At 50.9% G+C, this 17317-nt stretch overlaps 1 protein-coding gene across 1 annotated transcript in view; it reads left to right on the plus strand.

Moving 5' to 3' along the window:
- SYT9 (synaptotagmin 9) overlaps positions 1 to 17317 on the plus strand; it is a 187175-nt gene that overhangs the window by 150626 nt on the left and 19232 nt on the right. The window lies entirely within an intron of this gene.

Raw genomic sequence — 17317 nt, forward strand, 5'->3', positions numbered from 1 at the left:
TTCCCTTGCAGTGAAGAGAACCATCCCCAAAGACGTCATGATATCAGCTCATCCGTCTTGCTCGCTGTGGTATGTCCAATGTCTACCAAAGTAAGTGGCACAGGACAGACATTCAGTAAAATTTTCCTAATGAAACAAATTGTCAATGTTTGGTTAATTAGCTTGTGTGTTGAAACAGTTGTGGCCAGAAGAGAGACTCTCTGCTCTTAATGACACAAATACTGTATAAAGTGAGGGGGAAAGCTGCTTTCCTTTTGCATTTATGTCTTATTTTTCCAAAGGAAAAATCAAATGCTGTGTGGATTTGAAGGACCCACGGACAGCTCTCCATCTTATGCTGGCTCCCTTGGGTTGAAAAAGGCACAGTTTCCTTAAGAGTGAGGATTAGTCACGTGATTTTCTCCTCCCGTGTACTGCATTTCATTTGTTTAGCATGAAAAGGAACAGGAAAACAAAGGTGTGATTTTTTTTTTTCCTACGTAGCTGAGGATCTGAGTGGAGCTACTTAAATAGTGTACATACTGACAGTCAGTCTCCAGGTTGAAAAAGTTTACTAGAGAAAGGTCATAAGAACAATCAAGACGGCAGATGCCATCCAAAGGGATTAAGATTGATGAAAATTAAGTAATGTAAACATTCCGGGTCTTCCTGTTACGAATGCTTAATGAAGTCTCTGATGGGGACATGGAGGTGCGGATACAAACAGAATGCTTTTTCTTGGGCTCATCTGCATCTCCCTCCTTGTTGACTGGACACGGGCCCGCACCGGGGAGCAGAGCTGAACTGGAACAGGCAGCACCTAGTCATGAGGGGGAGATGGGCATGGAGGAATTGGCCTGGCTGCAGAGGGGTCTACACAGTCCATCATCAAGATACTGAGGCTGAGCGTCTGGTGCTCGCATCCTAGTTCTGGAAGCTTCCGTCCAAAGATAGTGAGTGGGGCCCCCCAGTGACAATGACTGTGGCCGCAGATCCAGCCTCGAACTAACGAACCAAGAGCCAGCCAGGGATCAGGGTGGGCTTCTGTGTTCCAGCGCGTGATGGCAGAGCTCCTCACGGCCAGCTTTCAGGATTGAGGTGGGATCCAAGCAGGATCTCAGGTTGGCAGGCTGGGGGTCAGCCTGGTGGAAAGGTGAGGGTGTGGAAATTGGACTTACTGTGGCACAGAAGGTCCAGGAGTGCGTTGAGAGCCCAGGCCCCTTGGCTGTGGAAGGTTGTTATCACAGGACCCCGAAGGCTGGCAGGGCAGTTACATGCCTGCAGTTCCGCCTCTCCAGCCTGCAGCGTCTAGTCAACATTGTCTTCAGAGGTGAGTAGCTGGGGGTGAGGCAATCTGATCTTGCATTAAAAATTTTACATTCTTTAAAGTTGCAGAGCGTCCATTACCAGCGTGAGCGCTAATGGCTCTTATCCTACTGCTTAAAAATAATGTGACCCTCCCCCAAAATAATAATAATAATGTGACCCTTCCATTGCTCTTCAAGTATGGAACCAGAGTACCATGTGAATGTGGGCTCACCTAGAACTAAATCTTATATCAGGAATAGGGATCCAGGGGTCCTTGCCGAGAAAGAAGTAGTAAGAGAATTGGTACACTCTCAGGGTAACAAGGGGAAGTCAGGGATAGCGCCTTGGGTCGCACTCATGTGTCCGGCAGTCTAAGCCGTCACGCATGGTGTTCCATCCTCTCCACCTCTTGTCCTGCTTCTATCGCACGTCAGTCGGCACCAAAGAGTTAATAGCAAAGGCCTTGAGAAATCTGCACTTTGTTGAGGGGAATAGCTTTTAGATCCAGCTGCTGCCGCCAGATGAGATGCTTGAAAGCAAGAACGGAAATAATAGGAAAGCAAAGGACTTTGGAAGCACGTGGGTGTCTTTGAGGACTCCTCAGCCCAGAAGATGTTCCTCTTACCATTTCAAGCCAATAATTCTCTAAAGCCCCCCAGCCCAGTGTAGCTTCCTTCACTGTCTTTACAGGTTGTGTTTGAGTTCGTGGGAGCCCAGGGGGCCCGCTCTGCTGGGTTTGGACTTCCTTGGTAGTAGGAACTAGGGACAGAATTAATGATGGCAGTAGCACTGAGCCCTGCATTGTAGTTGAAGTGGACGGCTCTGAACTCCAGGAGTGTCCTTGAGCAACTGCAGATCAGTGGGTCAGCTGTCAAGACCAGAAGCGGACTCCATGAGCCAGGGCATGATGGGGAACCAGGGCTATGAAAGAAGAAACCTATCTGGGCCAGACTCAGAGCTTCACCCATTCCCATCCAGAGAGGAGGGCTTAGAAGTTAAGCCTGGGCCCCCTCCACCATCACCACCTCTCCATGCTCAGCGACCATTAGGTGACCTGTGTTTCTACAAGGCTGTGTTTTTCTGAGTGAGGTGTGCTTGCTGAGTGGGATGGGGTGGGAGGTTGTATAAGGGGCCCTCCATGTGGTTGAAGAAGCTGAAGGAAGGGTAGATTTGGGGGAGAGAGAGAGGTGGTGGAGGGCAGCCAGCCATAGGGAAAGGAGTTTGGTGTTGGGGGAGAAGAGGAGTGAGGACGGCAGGGAAATAGAAGACGTTTAAATAGACTTAGAGTCCATTTTGCTGGCAGGAGACAAGTTCACCTTCACAGCTCCGGGCAGTCTTCGGTAGGATTGACATGGATTTGCATTTGGACTGTAATATGAGAACTTGCTGAGTCTGACTCCCAGACTAGAGGGTCCACGAAGGTCCTGCAGGGTTCAAGATTATTTGTAATCTGCTGTTCACATGCATCTGTAGATGTACAAATTTAAGGTAGTTCTTAGCAAATTGAAGCACACCTAAAGCCTTAAGTTCACTGCTCGACACAGCTCTGTGCAGTTTTTGGAGTTTGGGTTTTTTTTTTTCCTGAATTCTTTCCTGAAGCGAAATCTAATTTGGAAACTGAAGGTATAAAACAGATAAATGCAAGAGCTACTGTGTCCGAAGCAGACAAAAACTGAGGAGCACAAATTCATTTAATCAAAGAGGAAGGTGCGACCCAGTTAAACGTCCTGGGGGACCAGCCCGGTTGTGCTGCATTGGTGTCTAAAGGGAGGGGAACCGACAGCCGGCTCTGGCTCCTAGAGCTGCTGTGCTTAGGCAAATTACCTGATCTCTCTGAGGATCAGTTTCCTCCTCCATAAAATGGGGCTGCTGGTATCTGCTTTTAAATACCCGATGTGGTGATTAAATGATATAACATGTATGAAAGCTCCTAGCATAGTATCTGTGGATGAAGGACGCTCCCTGAGTGTTCATTGAATAAGTGGGAAAATATATAACTCCACCCAACTTTTCAGTCACTCATTTTTGATGATGCTATTTCCATGCTCATATAAGGATAACTTTTGGGAGGTATTCCAAGTTTGTCATTTCTCTGGCTTTGGGGATTTCCAGTGCTTCACAGAGACTTAGAATGTAGGGTGTAGCGCAATATTTCATTAAGTCCTTGATTATACGTGGAATAGAGCAGTGTGCCTCGAATGCTCTCGGCTGTGATTTACAGTAAGAAGGACATTCTACAAATCACAACACACACACACATATAAAACGGCAACAAAAGTTTCATGAAATAATACACATCCATGTGATGCATTTTGGAGGAAAAAAAACCTTTTCATTAAGAAAAAAGAATACTGGTCACAACCATTAAATTGATTTCACAAACCTATGATGGGTCACGATCTACACTCTGCAAAAAGGAAATAAAGGATATGTACTTTTAGAAAGGCCAGTGGAATTTTGATGCCATGTGGGAGTATTAAGAGGGAAATATGGAATCATAACCAGCATGCATTTTTAGGGCCATCCAGAATGCGTTTTCTCCAAAAGACCAGAATTCTAGATTTTTCATCACATCTCTTTGTCAGGAAACAACACCATCCCTTGGTTTGAGCTTCTCTGTGTAGGTAGCTGCATGTGCCACATTTGCATGAGCACAAATAGATTATTTTTATCACAAATATATATGTATATTTTGCTTTTTTTTAAATTTATTTTTGGCTGCGTTGGGTCTTCGTTGCTGCGCATGGGCTTTTTCTAGTTGCGGTGAGTGGGGGCTACTCTGTTGCGGTGAGCGGGCTTCTCACTGCAGTGGCTTCTCTTATTGCGGAGCACGGGCTCTAGGCGCGCAGGCTTCAGCAGTTGTGGCACGCGGGCTCAGTAGTTGTGGCTTGCGGGCTCTAGAGCGCAGGCTCAGTAGTTGTGACGCACGGGCTTAGTGGCTCCGCAGCGATCTTCCCGGACCAGGGCTCGAACCCATGTCCCCTGCATTGGCAGGCGGATTCTCAACCACTGCGCCACCAGGGAGGCCCTATCACAAATATTTTAACCTTCTGGTTTGGAGCTGTGCTTTGCCTACAATGCTTAAACAGCACAGAGACACCAACTGTGTGTTTATAATTGAAGAAGAATGTTGGGTAAAGCCACAAAAGGAAGGAATGGTGACTCTTGTTGGATGTGTGTGTGTTGCTGCTGTGAAAGAGTTCCCCGAGGTACCTGGCTCCACATTGACTCCCCCCTCCTGCCGGGTCGGGTCCCAGGTACTGTCCGAAGTCCTGAGGACGCAGGGCCCGCCTCCAGGGAGACAGTGGGGGATTTGTACGGGAGCACAAGCAAGAAAGTTCCCAACCACTCGCTGGGGAAGGGTGGTGACCAGAGAGACATGATGACCCACTAAGGCAGGCTCTAGAAAATGAGTAGGAGTCCTCCCATTGAGCAAAGAGGAAAAGGAACCTCAAGGAGAAAGGTGAACACTCCAGAGCCATGGTGGAGAGGAAGGGCTGGTGCCTGGGACACCAAGGAGTGCAGGACGACCAAAACACAGGGTACGCAGGGGACAGAAACAAGGCCAGAGAGGGAAGGAAACGATAAGGAATTTGAACTTTCTGCTGGGGCAGTAAAGGAGCTTTGGGGTAATTTTTGAGAAGAGCTGAGCATACTCAAATGTGTGTTTTAAAAGAATCACACTGACCGTCTGGAGGAGCACGGGCCAGAGTAGTCAAGATGAGCTATGCTCAGGCCTGAAGAGGGAAGAAGTAGGGGGGACGGGTGGGAAAGGATGGCTTTGCAAAGGGTTCTGAGAGGTCAGGGGAGAGAGGAGCTCAGGACGAGGACCAGGCCTCTCTGTTGGCCAGATGGAGGGTCCTGGCGTCCACTGAGCTGCAGAACAGTGGAGAAGGGACAAGGTGTTTGGGGTAAGGGTCAGGGAAGAAGGAGCTGACAGGAGAGAGGGGAGATTAAGGAGGTTCACTGTGTGCCCAAAGCAGTAGAATTTGACAGATCTTACTGTTCCCGTGTTACCTTCCAAAAGATGCTCTTCTGGAAGGTATATTGTGACTTTAACCCCGGACGTGCATACACGCCTGCACGCGCCGCTTCTAGCTCCTACCCTTCTCTGAGCTGGCAGCCAGTCCGATTCTGTTCTGGGCCCACGGCCACATGAAGGAGGCAGATTGGTTCACCTGGTCTTTAAATGAAAATGCTGATGCCCATAATCTGCTGACAAAAGGCTAATTAGCCTGAATTTTAAGTCCCAGATCCCTCGGGGAAGAGCACGTCAGGAAGTGCCAAGCTTTACAGAGCAAAGCTTTCCCTGAATTAAGGGAGGTTGCAGGTTTTGTCTGCTGGCCCACGTCTCAGACTCCACTGTGATCCCACTGAGGGGAGAGGGGACCTGGAGTCAGAGGGGCGGGCTTTTCCTATTACAGCCCTCTCCCTGCCGAGGCCGAGAGTGAGGACCGAAAAAAGAAAATTCCGGAGCAGCAGTCATAAAGGGCACTCAGGCAGATGGGTGTCCTCTGAACAAGGAAGGAGTAGGGGGGAACGAGGACCGGAGAGAGACACGGGAGACAGGGTCACATCGAGACGGGCCACATCAGGTCACCGAGCAGCCTGGGACAAAATCTGTTCAAATCAACCGCACATTAAACCGTGTGATATCTTGAAATCATTCCTCATCACTAGACACCGCTCCTCTGCCCCCTCCAGATTCTTCAGCTATCTAGAGAAGGATAGAACACCGCAGCCCTCCTGTGCGCACAGGGCGCGGCTGGCTCCCCTGAGTGTTGGTCTGTGTGTGTGTCCTTCCCCTGAGCAGGACATCCTCAGCAGAGCTGGGGTGTCGCCAGGCGGGCGCGGGGCGTCCAGACTGGAGACAGACAAGGCCCGAGGAACTAGAGTTAATGAATACGGACAGCTCCTTCCAGTGTCCTGGCTGAAAGGGGAAGGTAGGTCAGGCCAGTTGCTAGAAAAGGGTGAAGGATTTTGCGAGCAGGATTTTCTTTTTCGGAAGCAAGAAATGTGAGCGTTTTTATCGGCTGTGGTAGAGGTCGAGAGGGAAGGCAAGACGGAAGAGAGAGGAGAGAGGGGATGACTGATGTGTGGGCTTTAACCTGGAGCCACATGGCCCTGGTCTACTCCCAGCTTTTCTCGCCGAGCACACAGGATGTTGCTCCCCGTTTCACGCCCAGCCTGGCTCCATCTCACCTCTGTAGCCTGTGGAAGCAGATGTTACTCCCCAGGTGGGGTTAAGAGTAGCCTGAGGCTGCTCTCCATACGAGGCAGGACACCCGGCATCTATGCAGCGCCCCTTACCACCTCCCACAGCAGCCAGAACGAGGCCCAGACGATCTCCTGCCTCCTCAGTTCCTGCACCTCCAGGTCCCCAGGTTTCCTCTGCAGACGTACCGCACTCTCCGGTGTCCTGGAAGCAGCTCAGCCCTCTTCCAACCTCGCTCAGTCTTGAAAGGGCCTCTTTCTCCACCTGGATCCTGCTGGGCTTTTTGCAGCATCCAGAGGCTGCTCTTATTCTGTTATCAACTTTGATCAGGTTGTCCGCAGCAACCCCCCTCCTCCCAATACCCTGCAGTTTGCCACCGCACCCCTCAGATCAGAGCCGCACTCCTTGTCATCCCGTGCACCTCCACACCCCACCCCTGACGCCTGAATGACACGCCACACCTCTGCTTGGACCTCACCTCTGATTTCAGCGTCAGCCCTTGATGCAGAAGCTTCTTCCTGTTAAATCGTCTCCTCCCCGCTCTGATTCATAGCCCCCACCTCCATTCACTTCCAGCACGTCCAGCTGTGGCCAGTCTTTGAGCATTTATTCTAAAGTCCTAAAGGGCCCAACATTGATGCAAGAGGCCACCCCTCACCACTCAGGATGCAAACACTCACTGTTCTCTTTTGGCTTCAATCAGACAAACTCCAGGACATTTGGAGGGAGAAGCAGCCGAAAAACCCAGCTTAATAGAGAGGACAAAGCTCTGGGAGAGAATGGAAGAAAGTACACAGGCCAGTGGAGGCCTGGACATTCACACAACACAGAAGAGAAGGAAAGCTCACTCTGTCACTGCGGTTTCATGATGGTGTGAGACCTCCGCCTAGAACGTGAACCTAAACCTTCTGGGAAGCTTTCTCTGTTCTAGGAAAAAAGGAGGTGATGTGGGGGTCCGTGATGGAGCCAAAGGCGGGCTGATAGAAAGAGGAGCCTGTCTGATCTCCAGTAGCCTCGAGAATGCTGGGTTCTACCTGCCAAGGCTGCTGTGGAAGCATCTGACCCCCATTCACAGTACTGCCCCATCTCAGCCCCTCTACATGCACACACAGCTCCACTCCCATGTCTGTAGAAGAGGCCGTCCTGACCGCCGTGGTTTGTACAGTGTAACCCTGGCCACAGGTGATGTAAGAGCCACAGGGGCACGTGCTCGCAGCAGCCAGTCTGTGGGCTGTCCAGTGACACATGACATGGCCTGATACCCCAAGGTGGGTTGGGTCAATTAGATACTACCCCTGCACTTGGTAGATGTGAAGAAAATGAGGCGTCAGCAGAACCATGAGATGAAGGGAGTCTTTAGAGGTCTTGGGAAGCCATGAAAAAAACCACATTATAAGTACGCTGAAATTGTAGTGAATGGAAATATATACTCAGTAGAGAATTAAGAAGCCAGTTGGTGAGAAGAGGAGAGGACAGAGAAGTCTCATTAACAGCAGACCAGAGGGCTTCCCTGGTGGCGCAGTGGTTGAGAGTCCGCCTGCCAATGCAGGGGACACGGGTTCGTGCCCCCGTCTGGGAAGATCCCACATGCCGTGAAGCAGCTGGGCCCGTGAGCCATGGCCGCTGAGCCTGCGCGTCCGGAGCCTGTGCTCCGCAACAGGAGAGGCCACAACAGTGAGAGGCCCGCGTACCGCCAAAAAAAAAATTTTTTAATTAAAAAAAATTAAAAAACAGCAGACCAGAGACAACATCTAGAAGTTCTGATGCTGACGTTCCAGGGGTTACCTTGGACCCAGAGCAAAACTCCTGCTTGTTTCTTCATAGGGCCTCTCACCATGGTTCCTGCTCTTGAACTTCTATGAGAATCCATTTCCGTTATTGCCCCATGAGTGCTTTTGCAATAAATCACCACCACCACTCCAGCTAACCTTGTATTGAACTACCTTGAGTGCGTCTCTGTTTTTTGCAACCCAAAGACTGACCAGGACGCGTGTGGACTTGTCCTGCCCAGAAGTATATTTGGTGGGTGTTGGATTTGGGCCACTCTATTTGTTTGCACTTAGTTTGTCACAGTCTAGCTGTGCTTAAGATGAAACCTTAAGATGGTGGGAATGTCTCTGAATAGAAAAGAAGCTAGAGTCAGCAGAACAACACAAGTAGAAATGAGGTTTATCCCACAGAGAGGAGTCCAGAGTTTCTGGAGGAGAAACATAGATGAAGAAGAAGCCCTAAGAATATGGGTGTGAAGAATGCTGCTTGGAGGGAAGCTCAGAAGACCCTGGTTGGTGACTCCCTTTTGGGGGGCATAGAGCAGCTGTGCATGGGCCCCAAAGATCTGACGGCAAGATGCCTTCCTGATGGTGAATAAGGTGTAACAAAGAGTTAGCCGAAATTGGGCGAACTGACTGCTTCTCCTGGCCAGAGACAACCCACTAGGAGCAAACAGTTGCGTCTTCAGACACGATGATTTTGGGGTGGAAAATGAAGGACTTGAGAACACAGGCGCTATTTTCATCACTTCTTCCCATCGCCCTTTGGGACTCTGGAAGACCTAGGAACATCTCAAAGAAGATCAACAGTTACCTAAAAAGATCAGGTTGATATTTAGCTGAGGCTATGAACCCTGGCTTAACATTCTAGAAGACACCATTCTTAGCCAAGGGTGCAGAAGATCTTCTGTAGACGGGGGACTGGTGATTGATGAGTTAGTCTCATCAGGAGGATTTAAAAATGAATAGCGGGAGGAAAAGGGAAACGACACAACAAAACAGATAACCCATCAGACCAGTTGCTATGAATGATATTAAGTGGGATGTGGAAAAAAGAGTTTCAGGACAGGCAGTGCCCAGGAAGGAAGACCAAAAGCCTAGCTGTAAGTGGCCGTAGGTATCCCAGTGCATCCCTCACAGAGAACAAACACTAACCCGGAGCAAGGTCTGCAGGCACCCAAGCGTGTCAACAGACCACTTAGAAATGGGCAGACTAATGTGCCGTGCCTGCCTGGAGAGCTGTGCGTCTGAGGCAGAAGAATCATTGAGAACAGATGCGTGGGTCTTAGCCGAAATGACCGCACTGTGGGAGTATCACAGGTAGAGGTGATGCTCTCCTGAAACAAATCCTAGCACCAGTGCAGAGGTTAAATCTCATCTTGAGGGAGAGGCTCACTGAAAAGACATTTCCTGGAAGTCTTCGTTGGTTGAAAACAGAGGATCTGACAAGTTCATGAGTTGCTTTGCTGTCAGGATAAATCAGAATACTTTTGATGTAAAAAAACAGAGGGAAGCGGGGAGGGGCAAATTAGGGGTATGGGATTCAGAAATACAAACTACTGTGTATAAAATAGGTAAACAACAAGGATGTATCGTATAGCACAGGGAATTGCAGCTGTTATAATAACTTTTAATGGAGTATAATCTGTAAAAATGCTGAATTACTATGCTGTACACCTGAAACTAATGTAATATTGTAAATCAACTATTCTTCATTTTTTTTAAAAAAGAACAGAAATCCTGACACAAACGATTAAACAATGAGAAATGTATCATCTGGCTAAGGAATTGGAGGTAAGATAGGGATCCGGGATGGTAGATTCAGGAGCTAATCATGGGGTCAGGAACACTGGATCTTTCCAGGCTGCCGTCTTCAGGTTGGCAGCAAGATGAATGCACTTCCAGGCATTGTGTCCAGACGTGAAAATAACCAGAGGAAAATGCCCTTCCTGAAGCTATGGAGCAAGGAATAAATTTCTCAAGTCAGCATCTTTCCCCTTGTATGTCATGGTCAAAAGTAGGCCAAGTTTAAATCAGTCACTGGCAAAAGGAATGGGATTATGTGGGCCAAACAGGTCCAGCCCTGGAGATGGATCCCCTTCTCATGAGGTGCCTAGGTAGGTGCATGGCAAGAGGTGGGACCCTGGATGAATGCAGGGTTCACTTAGGAAGAAGGAAATAGGGGGAATGGGTGCTGGGTAGGTCATTAACAGTGTACTTCACCAGGCATCTTCTGATAAACGTAGACAGTAAGGAAAAGTGTATATTAAAATGTGAAGGAGAAGGAGAAAGAAAATTTGCAGAAAAATGAGAACTCTTTGGCAAAGTAGAAGTAATGAGACCCTTCGGAGAACTACTCTATCATCAGAGAGACTGAGGCAGTGAAGCGGTGTTTGGATATGGTTAGATTCTCCCATCAGCTTTAGAATAAAGATTTTCAAAACCTCAGAAGAAAAAATAAAGGCTTCTGTTGCTGGAAGCCTTGATGGAGAGACTTGAAATATTTGAAAAGCTCTCCAGAATGCTATTCTGACTTGCAATCAGAAGTGACGGTAAGGGCAGTGCTCACAGAAACACACAATTTTTTTTTAACATCTTTATTGGAGTATGATCGCTTTACATTGTCGTGTTAGTTTCCGCTGTATGACAGAGTGAATCAGCTATACATATACATATATCCCCATATCTCCTACCTCTTGCGTCTCCCTCCCACCCTCCCTATCCCACCCCTCTAGGTGGTCACAAAGCACGAGCTGGTCTCCCTGTGCTGGGTGGCTGCTTCCCACTAGCTATCTATTTTACATTTGGTAGTGTATATATGTCCGTGCCACTCTCTCACGTTGTCCCAGCTTCCCCTTCCCCCCACCCCCTGTCCTCAAGTCCATTCTTTACGTCTGCGTCTTTACTCCTGTCCTGCCCCTCGGTTCATCAGAACCATTTTTTTTAGGTTCCATAAATACGAGGAACACACAATTACTGAGATGTTACATGGACATGTACAAAAGATGAAAAACACAGTAAGGAAAATGCACTCTTGCCTTTTTCTTACTAATGGGTCTCTCTCAGCACCACTTCTGCCCCTCTGCAGCACTTCCACTGTCTAGAAATTTGCCTGTTTATCCACTTCCCTAAATTTAGGGCCCCACTCCTGAACCTAGAAATCTGCTCCTCTCTCTGTACTAGGAAGCTGAGCTTCTTCAAAGAACCAGCGTACTCGAGACAAGGCCACAGGTTTTTCACAGCTAGGTCACTGTGAGCTTCATGCAGGAAACTGCTTTGGTTAGAAATACTGGACAGGATGTGCTTCTTCATATTCTCCTGGGCTAAGGACTCCCAAAGCTACTGATATTCATAGCATCCCAAAGGGATGTGTGTCCTACCGTCCGGGTTAGCTGGCCACATCACATCCACCAAGCCCCAAAGGCCTTCCTTCCCCTGATTGGGAGGACATTGTTTCCCAGCCTGGACAGAGCCCCTTCTTCAGACTGACCATCCCCTTGTCCGTCTAACCTTCCAGCTGTGACTCCCCAGCACTCCCCCATTGTCTGCAATTCTGGACTCCGTCATCTGCTCTCCTGGAAAGAAAGCATTTTCTAGCCAGTTGCAAAAGGCTCAAGCCAACATAGGCAGGGCAGCAAGTCAAGCCTGGACCAGAGTTTGCCAGACCAGTAGCCCCGGCTGAGAACCTCTCCAGGTGAGGGCTGATCCTGGCCGGCGGGAGACTGGCCTGCTCTCCACCTGCCTCACCTCTGCACACGCCGTCAGCAGTCTGCGCTACAGGGGAGTCCACTGAGAGGAAGAGCTCTTCTTCTAAAGCCCCAGGGCTCTGCCAGTTCCCACACCTGACGGCGGGAGGGGGGTCCTTGAGAGCATCCTTCACAAAACCGGCCCTCGTCTGGTCTTGGCCCTCCCTCCCACTGTTCCTGAGCCCAAACCAGGATGGAACACGGTATCAGGTCTGGCTTTCAGGATGTTTGTCACCTTAAGGACCAGAGCCAACACCGGGGGTAAGTTTGAGGCTCCCAAGGATGCTCCGCACGGGCTTGTGCTGTCAGCACTGTGGCCCTGCACCACGCACTTCACGTGTGATCCTGGCCTCAGCTCATCTCCACACCGACCCCAGCCCTGGCCACCAGCCTCTGGAGCTCCCCACTCAAACTCACCTCCCTCCTTTATGATTCTGGACTTTACTGGACTTCTGTCAGCAGTTTTCTCCAGTCAGTGCTCTCGCCTAATAGTCGCATGGGTGACAGGACCTAAGTGATCTCCTAAGAGCAAATAACCCGGTCCTGGGGCCTCTGCCATCAGCTCTGCTACCCTTTGCTGCCCTCCCCTGGCCATCCGTGTCACTGCAGGTGACCCTTCAGTGCTTTGATGGCTTCATTGGTGTGCTGCTCATTCTTTTTTTTTTTTTTTTTTTTATCTATTTATGTATTTTTGGCCGAGTTGGGTCTTTTGTTGCTGCGCGCGGGCTTTCTGTAGTTGCAGCCAGTGGGGGCTACTCTTCATTGCGGTGCGCGGGCTTCTCATTGCGGTGGCTTCTCTTGTTGCGGAGCAAGGGCTCTAGGTGCACGGGCTTCAGCAGTTGTGGCACGTGGGCTCAGCAGTTGTGGCTCGCAGGCTCAGTAGTTGTGGCACACGGGCTTAGTTTCTCCACGGCATGTGGGATCTTCCCAGAGCAGGGCTCGAACCCGTGTCCCCTGCATTGGCAGGTGGATTCTTAACCACTGCGCCACCAGGGAAGCCCTAGTGTGCTCATTCTGAAGCGTTTATTTAGGGCCCCTCTGTAGTATCCAATGTGTAGACAAAGGATTTGGCAATAAAAGTCTGTGGAGCTTGCCTTGCACAAGCACACAGTCTGCTGAGGAAAAGTGAACAGAGGTGGGGGGGGGGATGAATGAATATGAATGAGTGGGAGTAGAATGAATGAATTCCAGGGTACCCCCGGTGAAGCCTAGATTTACTCATCATTCCACAAACTCCCCTGCCGTGCACCTTCGCCTGACAAAGTCCTTGGAGTTGAGCACCGCTTCCCCTTTAGGGGTGGAAATGGGGACCTTTGACACCCGCCCTGCTCCAAGTAGTGGAATGTGTTGGTCACATCTGTCTTCTTCCTCCCTAGCATTTGATGGTTCGTTTTCATTCATAAACCAAATATTTCTGAGCAGGTGGTGAGCATTCTGCCAGGCAGATGGAAATACAGAGGGAGATACAGAGGGAAAATGCCAATCCCATCCCCCATGGAATTTACAGTCCAGCTGAGGATGTCTGCACAAGTAGATCATGAGACAGATCGTTTGATAACAGCTTCGATAAGTGTTACCTGGTGCTGTGTTCTGTCTTGTTCACACCCAGTAAGAGCCCTGCAAGAATAGGGTATGGGGTCCATGGTTTGGGGAAGAAGAGATGAACCACAGAAGAGTACAGCCTGTACACGCAGTAGGCGTCTCAGAAAGTGCTAAATGCATGAAAGCGGCTCCAGAGAACCAAGCCCATTGTTGCCCATGAGCTCTGCTGAAATCAGCAGCTCCTGTGTTCACCCCTTACCTGCAGCATGCCCACCCCAGCCTCTTCTATCCACCCACCTCCTCTCCAGATGCAGGTCCAGATGTCTGTATGAACCTGCTGGCCAGGACCTTTGCTAGGTTCCTGGTCAGGTAGGGGACAGTTCAAGAGCCACAGTCCGACATTGCAGGGGCTGTGTCTGCTGTGTTCACCAAGGCGTCCCCAGTCCTCCGCACAGCACCCGGCACAGAGGTTGTACCTGGTAGTTCCGTGGTGGCTGTTGAATGAACACACGAGTTCTGCATAATTATCCAGACAGGAGCTTAGCTTCTGCAAGGAACTTAATCGTGATTGGGCTCATTTGATCAATAGATACAGCTCTCCTGGTTCACTGTAGCCAGAAGTGGATCTATAACCTAATTTGGTGTATCGGCCGCAAAAAGGGTGTAGACCCTGAGTTGTAGTGACCCCAGGGGTCAACCTCCAGAGCAAGGAGAGCTCTGCCATCATCCCCGAGCTGAGATTTAAGGGCACCCCTTTGTTCAGCCTGCTCTCAGCCCACAGGGGTAGATCTGTGTGAGCCGGCTGGTCTGAGGAATCTTCCCAGTAAAGAAGGGGCAGGAGGAAGGATCACCCGCAGCAGGCGAGAGAGGGCAGTGTGCAGTGAGGGCCAAGGGTACAGAGCAACCGTGAGAACAAGCTCCCGAGGTTTGGGAGAGGAGCCTTTGCCAGGGCGGTGCTTCACTGAGAGGGCCTAGTGAGCCCTGGGCTGGGAGTGACCAACTTTTACTCAAAGAGCCAGCAGGGGGCTTCCCTGGTGGCGCAGCGGTTGAGAGTCCGCCTGCCGATGCAGGGGGCGCGGGTTCGTGCCCCGGTCCGGGAAGATCCCACATGCCACGGAGCGTCTGGGCCCGTGAGCCATGGCCGCTGAGCCTGTGCTCCAGCAGGGGCTACAGCACATTTTGCTTAAAAACTACAGCTGGTTTGTAATTTCAGCCTCAGACAGTAATTACAGCTGCTGGGGCTCCTTGGAGAGAGAATTACGGAAAGGATTCAGCACATTCATTTTATCTACACACTTAACCATCAATTAAATCATTACCGTCTAATCCTATTCCAGAGTCTAGAAATGGTCTGTGAATGTATAATTTTGAAGGCACTGAAGTTTGTTTGCAGATGGTTTTAAGTGAAAACATGCCCCATTTCCAGAGCCCACGTGTATGCTTTCCCATGGAGGCAGAGCCAGGGGAAGGTCCGGGGCTCCTGGTGGCCGTCTCCCCGGGCCCTGCCGCAGGGGGGCAGGAGGGGCGCAGGCTTTCACCTTTCACCTCCCTGTGATTTTGCAGAGCGGGATTAACACTGGGACCTAGAGGAACCTGGGGGCAGAAGGGAGGGGGTTTAGTTTGGTTGCCAAGAGGCCTCCAGGAGGGTCCCCCCCGCTGGACTTTTGCAGGGGCCCTGGGCCACCACCCACTAGCTCAAAGGCAGGGACGAGGTCTTTTCCCTCTGGGAACCGGAAGCTTGTGATGTTTAGAAGCGGGGGCTCTGGAGTCAGAGCCCTGGGCTCACGTCTCTGCTCTCCCACTTCCCATCTGTGTGTCCTTGAGCCGGTCTTTAAACCTCTCCAAGCCTCAGATTATTCAACATTGTGATGGTACAGTAATAGGCCCTGCCTCGTAGAGCTGTTGTGAGACTTAAACGTGAGAAAATAATGTAACGTGTTCGGCACAGTGTCTGGCACTTAATGGGCGCTCGGGAAGTTGGAATCATTGCTGTTAGCATACAAGTGGGTACCAGGGAAGGAGAGAAGCAGAGGGAGAGCCAGAGTGCCCAGAAATGTGCCGCCGCGAGGCCCAGCGGCTTCTGAGAGCCTGTGGCGCCAGCCTTGGGCTTCACAGCTGCTGCCCCTCCGACCCTGACCTCCCTCGGTGGTGACCCACTCAGAAGCCCCTTGCTCTGCGACCCTATCCTTTCTGAGCCTGCCCTCCCTCAGCTGCTGCCCCCGTGCTTCTCCAGGAACCTGACCTCACTGCTCTGGCAGCTCCCCGAACAAGCCTTCTTCCCTCCCAAACCTCTGACGGCCCTTTTCTGTCTCTCTCAGATGTTTTCGTGGGCTCACAGTTGGATATGCCCCAAGTTTCTGTCTTAAGCTGCTTTCTGTTCTACCTCAGTTGGCAGCCAGGGGGCTGCTGACCCACAGGATTCAGTTGCTTCCCGGCCTCGTGATACAGAGAGACAACTGCTCTAATAGGCAGGGCTCTTGGGCCAGATCAGCTCTTCTGGCTCTGTGCCTAAATCTGGGATCCCAGAGACACTGTCTACACCGGAGGGTGCTGGGGGAAGTCCCCTGTTTGGGAGCCGACTCTTCCAGACTGCTGCAGCAGCCCCCTGGCCAGTGTCTGGGCTTAGGCCATCCTGTTCTCCTGTCCATAGCATGGGGCTCTTTCCGCTGAGCTTGCTATAAAACCCAACTCTTGCGGCCAGCATGGAACTGGCCCCCGGGGCTGGATCCTGCCCCTGCGCGAGCAGCAACCACGTGGCAGCCCCAGACTGGGAACCAGCCCCCAGCACAGCACCATCCAGGTGCCAGACTGGCCTGGAGGGCACCCATCTCATCTTCCAGCTATGCCCGGCCCTGAGGCAGGGCTGCAGAGGAAATGAGAGGATGAGAGGCTCCCAGCCAGTGATGTGACAGAGCCAGATGTTCATGGAGGATCATTGTTATTGTTGGAAGGATTGTAAAGTGGAGTTTGTTTTTCGACTGCCTTCTAGAGTTGTACGAATTAAGTGAATTAGTAAATGTAAAGCAATTAAAAGAGTGCCTAGTACCTAGTGTAAGCTTAAGAGATAGTAACTATTACTACTGTCATTATTATTAAAGTAGGAACCAGGCCCACAGGGCTGTTGGATTGCTGGCCAGACACACTAGGCAGACCCTGATTCTCCTGCTTTGGGACCTCCCAGAAGGGCCTTCTGTGGGGCTTGTCCTCCCATCCAGTGTCTCCAGGCCCAGTGACATCATGGCAGCTTCCTGACTCCTAAACTCAGCATTTAGTACCACAGCGTGGTCCCTTAAGAACCTGGACTCTGGCATTCCCAGAGCAAGGGAAGGAAAAGCCCTCCCTGGCATTCCCGCTCGACACCTACCAGCCACATGGCCCTTGTGTCAACTCCCTCAAGGAGAAGTGGCGGGTGGATACCCCGAGCTCCCTGTGGGAGGCACAAGGCTTCTCCTCCCTTCTTCCTGGATCATGTGGGCAGGTGGTCGCTGCCTGCCTTTCTGTCTAGCCACCTTGGTCCTGGTCAGCCCCCTGGGCCTCTTGCAACGACTCCAGAGTAACAGAATGACGCCCATCCAGGGAGCAGTAAAGCCTCAGTCCTTGAGAGGAGCTAGGGAAGGACGCACAGGGTACACCCATACCAGCACCACCTGCGGTGTCCACCCTGGGTCCCAGCAGAACCTGGCCGTGACCGCGACATCACCTGTACTCCTGGGGCCCAAGGGCTCACACATCCTGCTGTCCTTTAGCTCTGGGCTGCG

The sequence above is a fragment of the Phocoena sinus genome, chromosome 8 (genome assembly GCF_008692025.1).
Source record: "Phocoena sinus isolate mPhoSin1 chromosome 8, mPhoSin1.pri, whole genome shotgun sequence".
Taxonomy (NCBI): domain Eukaryota; kingdom Metazoa; phylum Chordata; class Mammalia; order Artiodactyla; family Phocoenidae; genus Phocoena; species Phocoena sinus.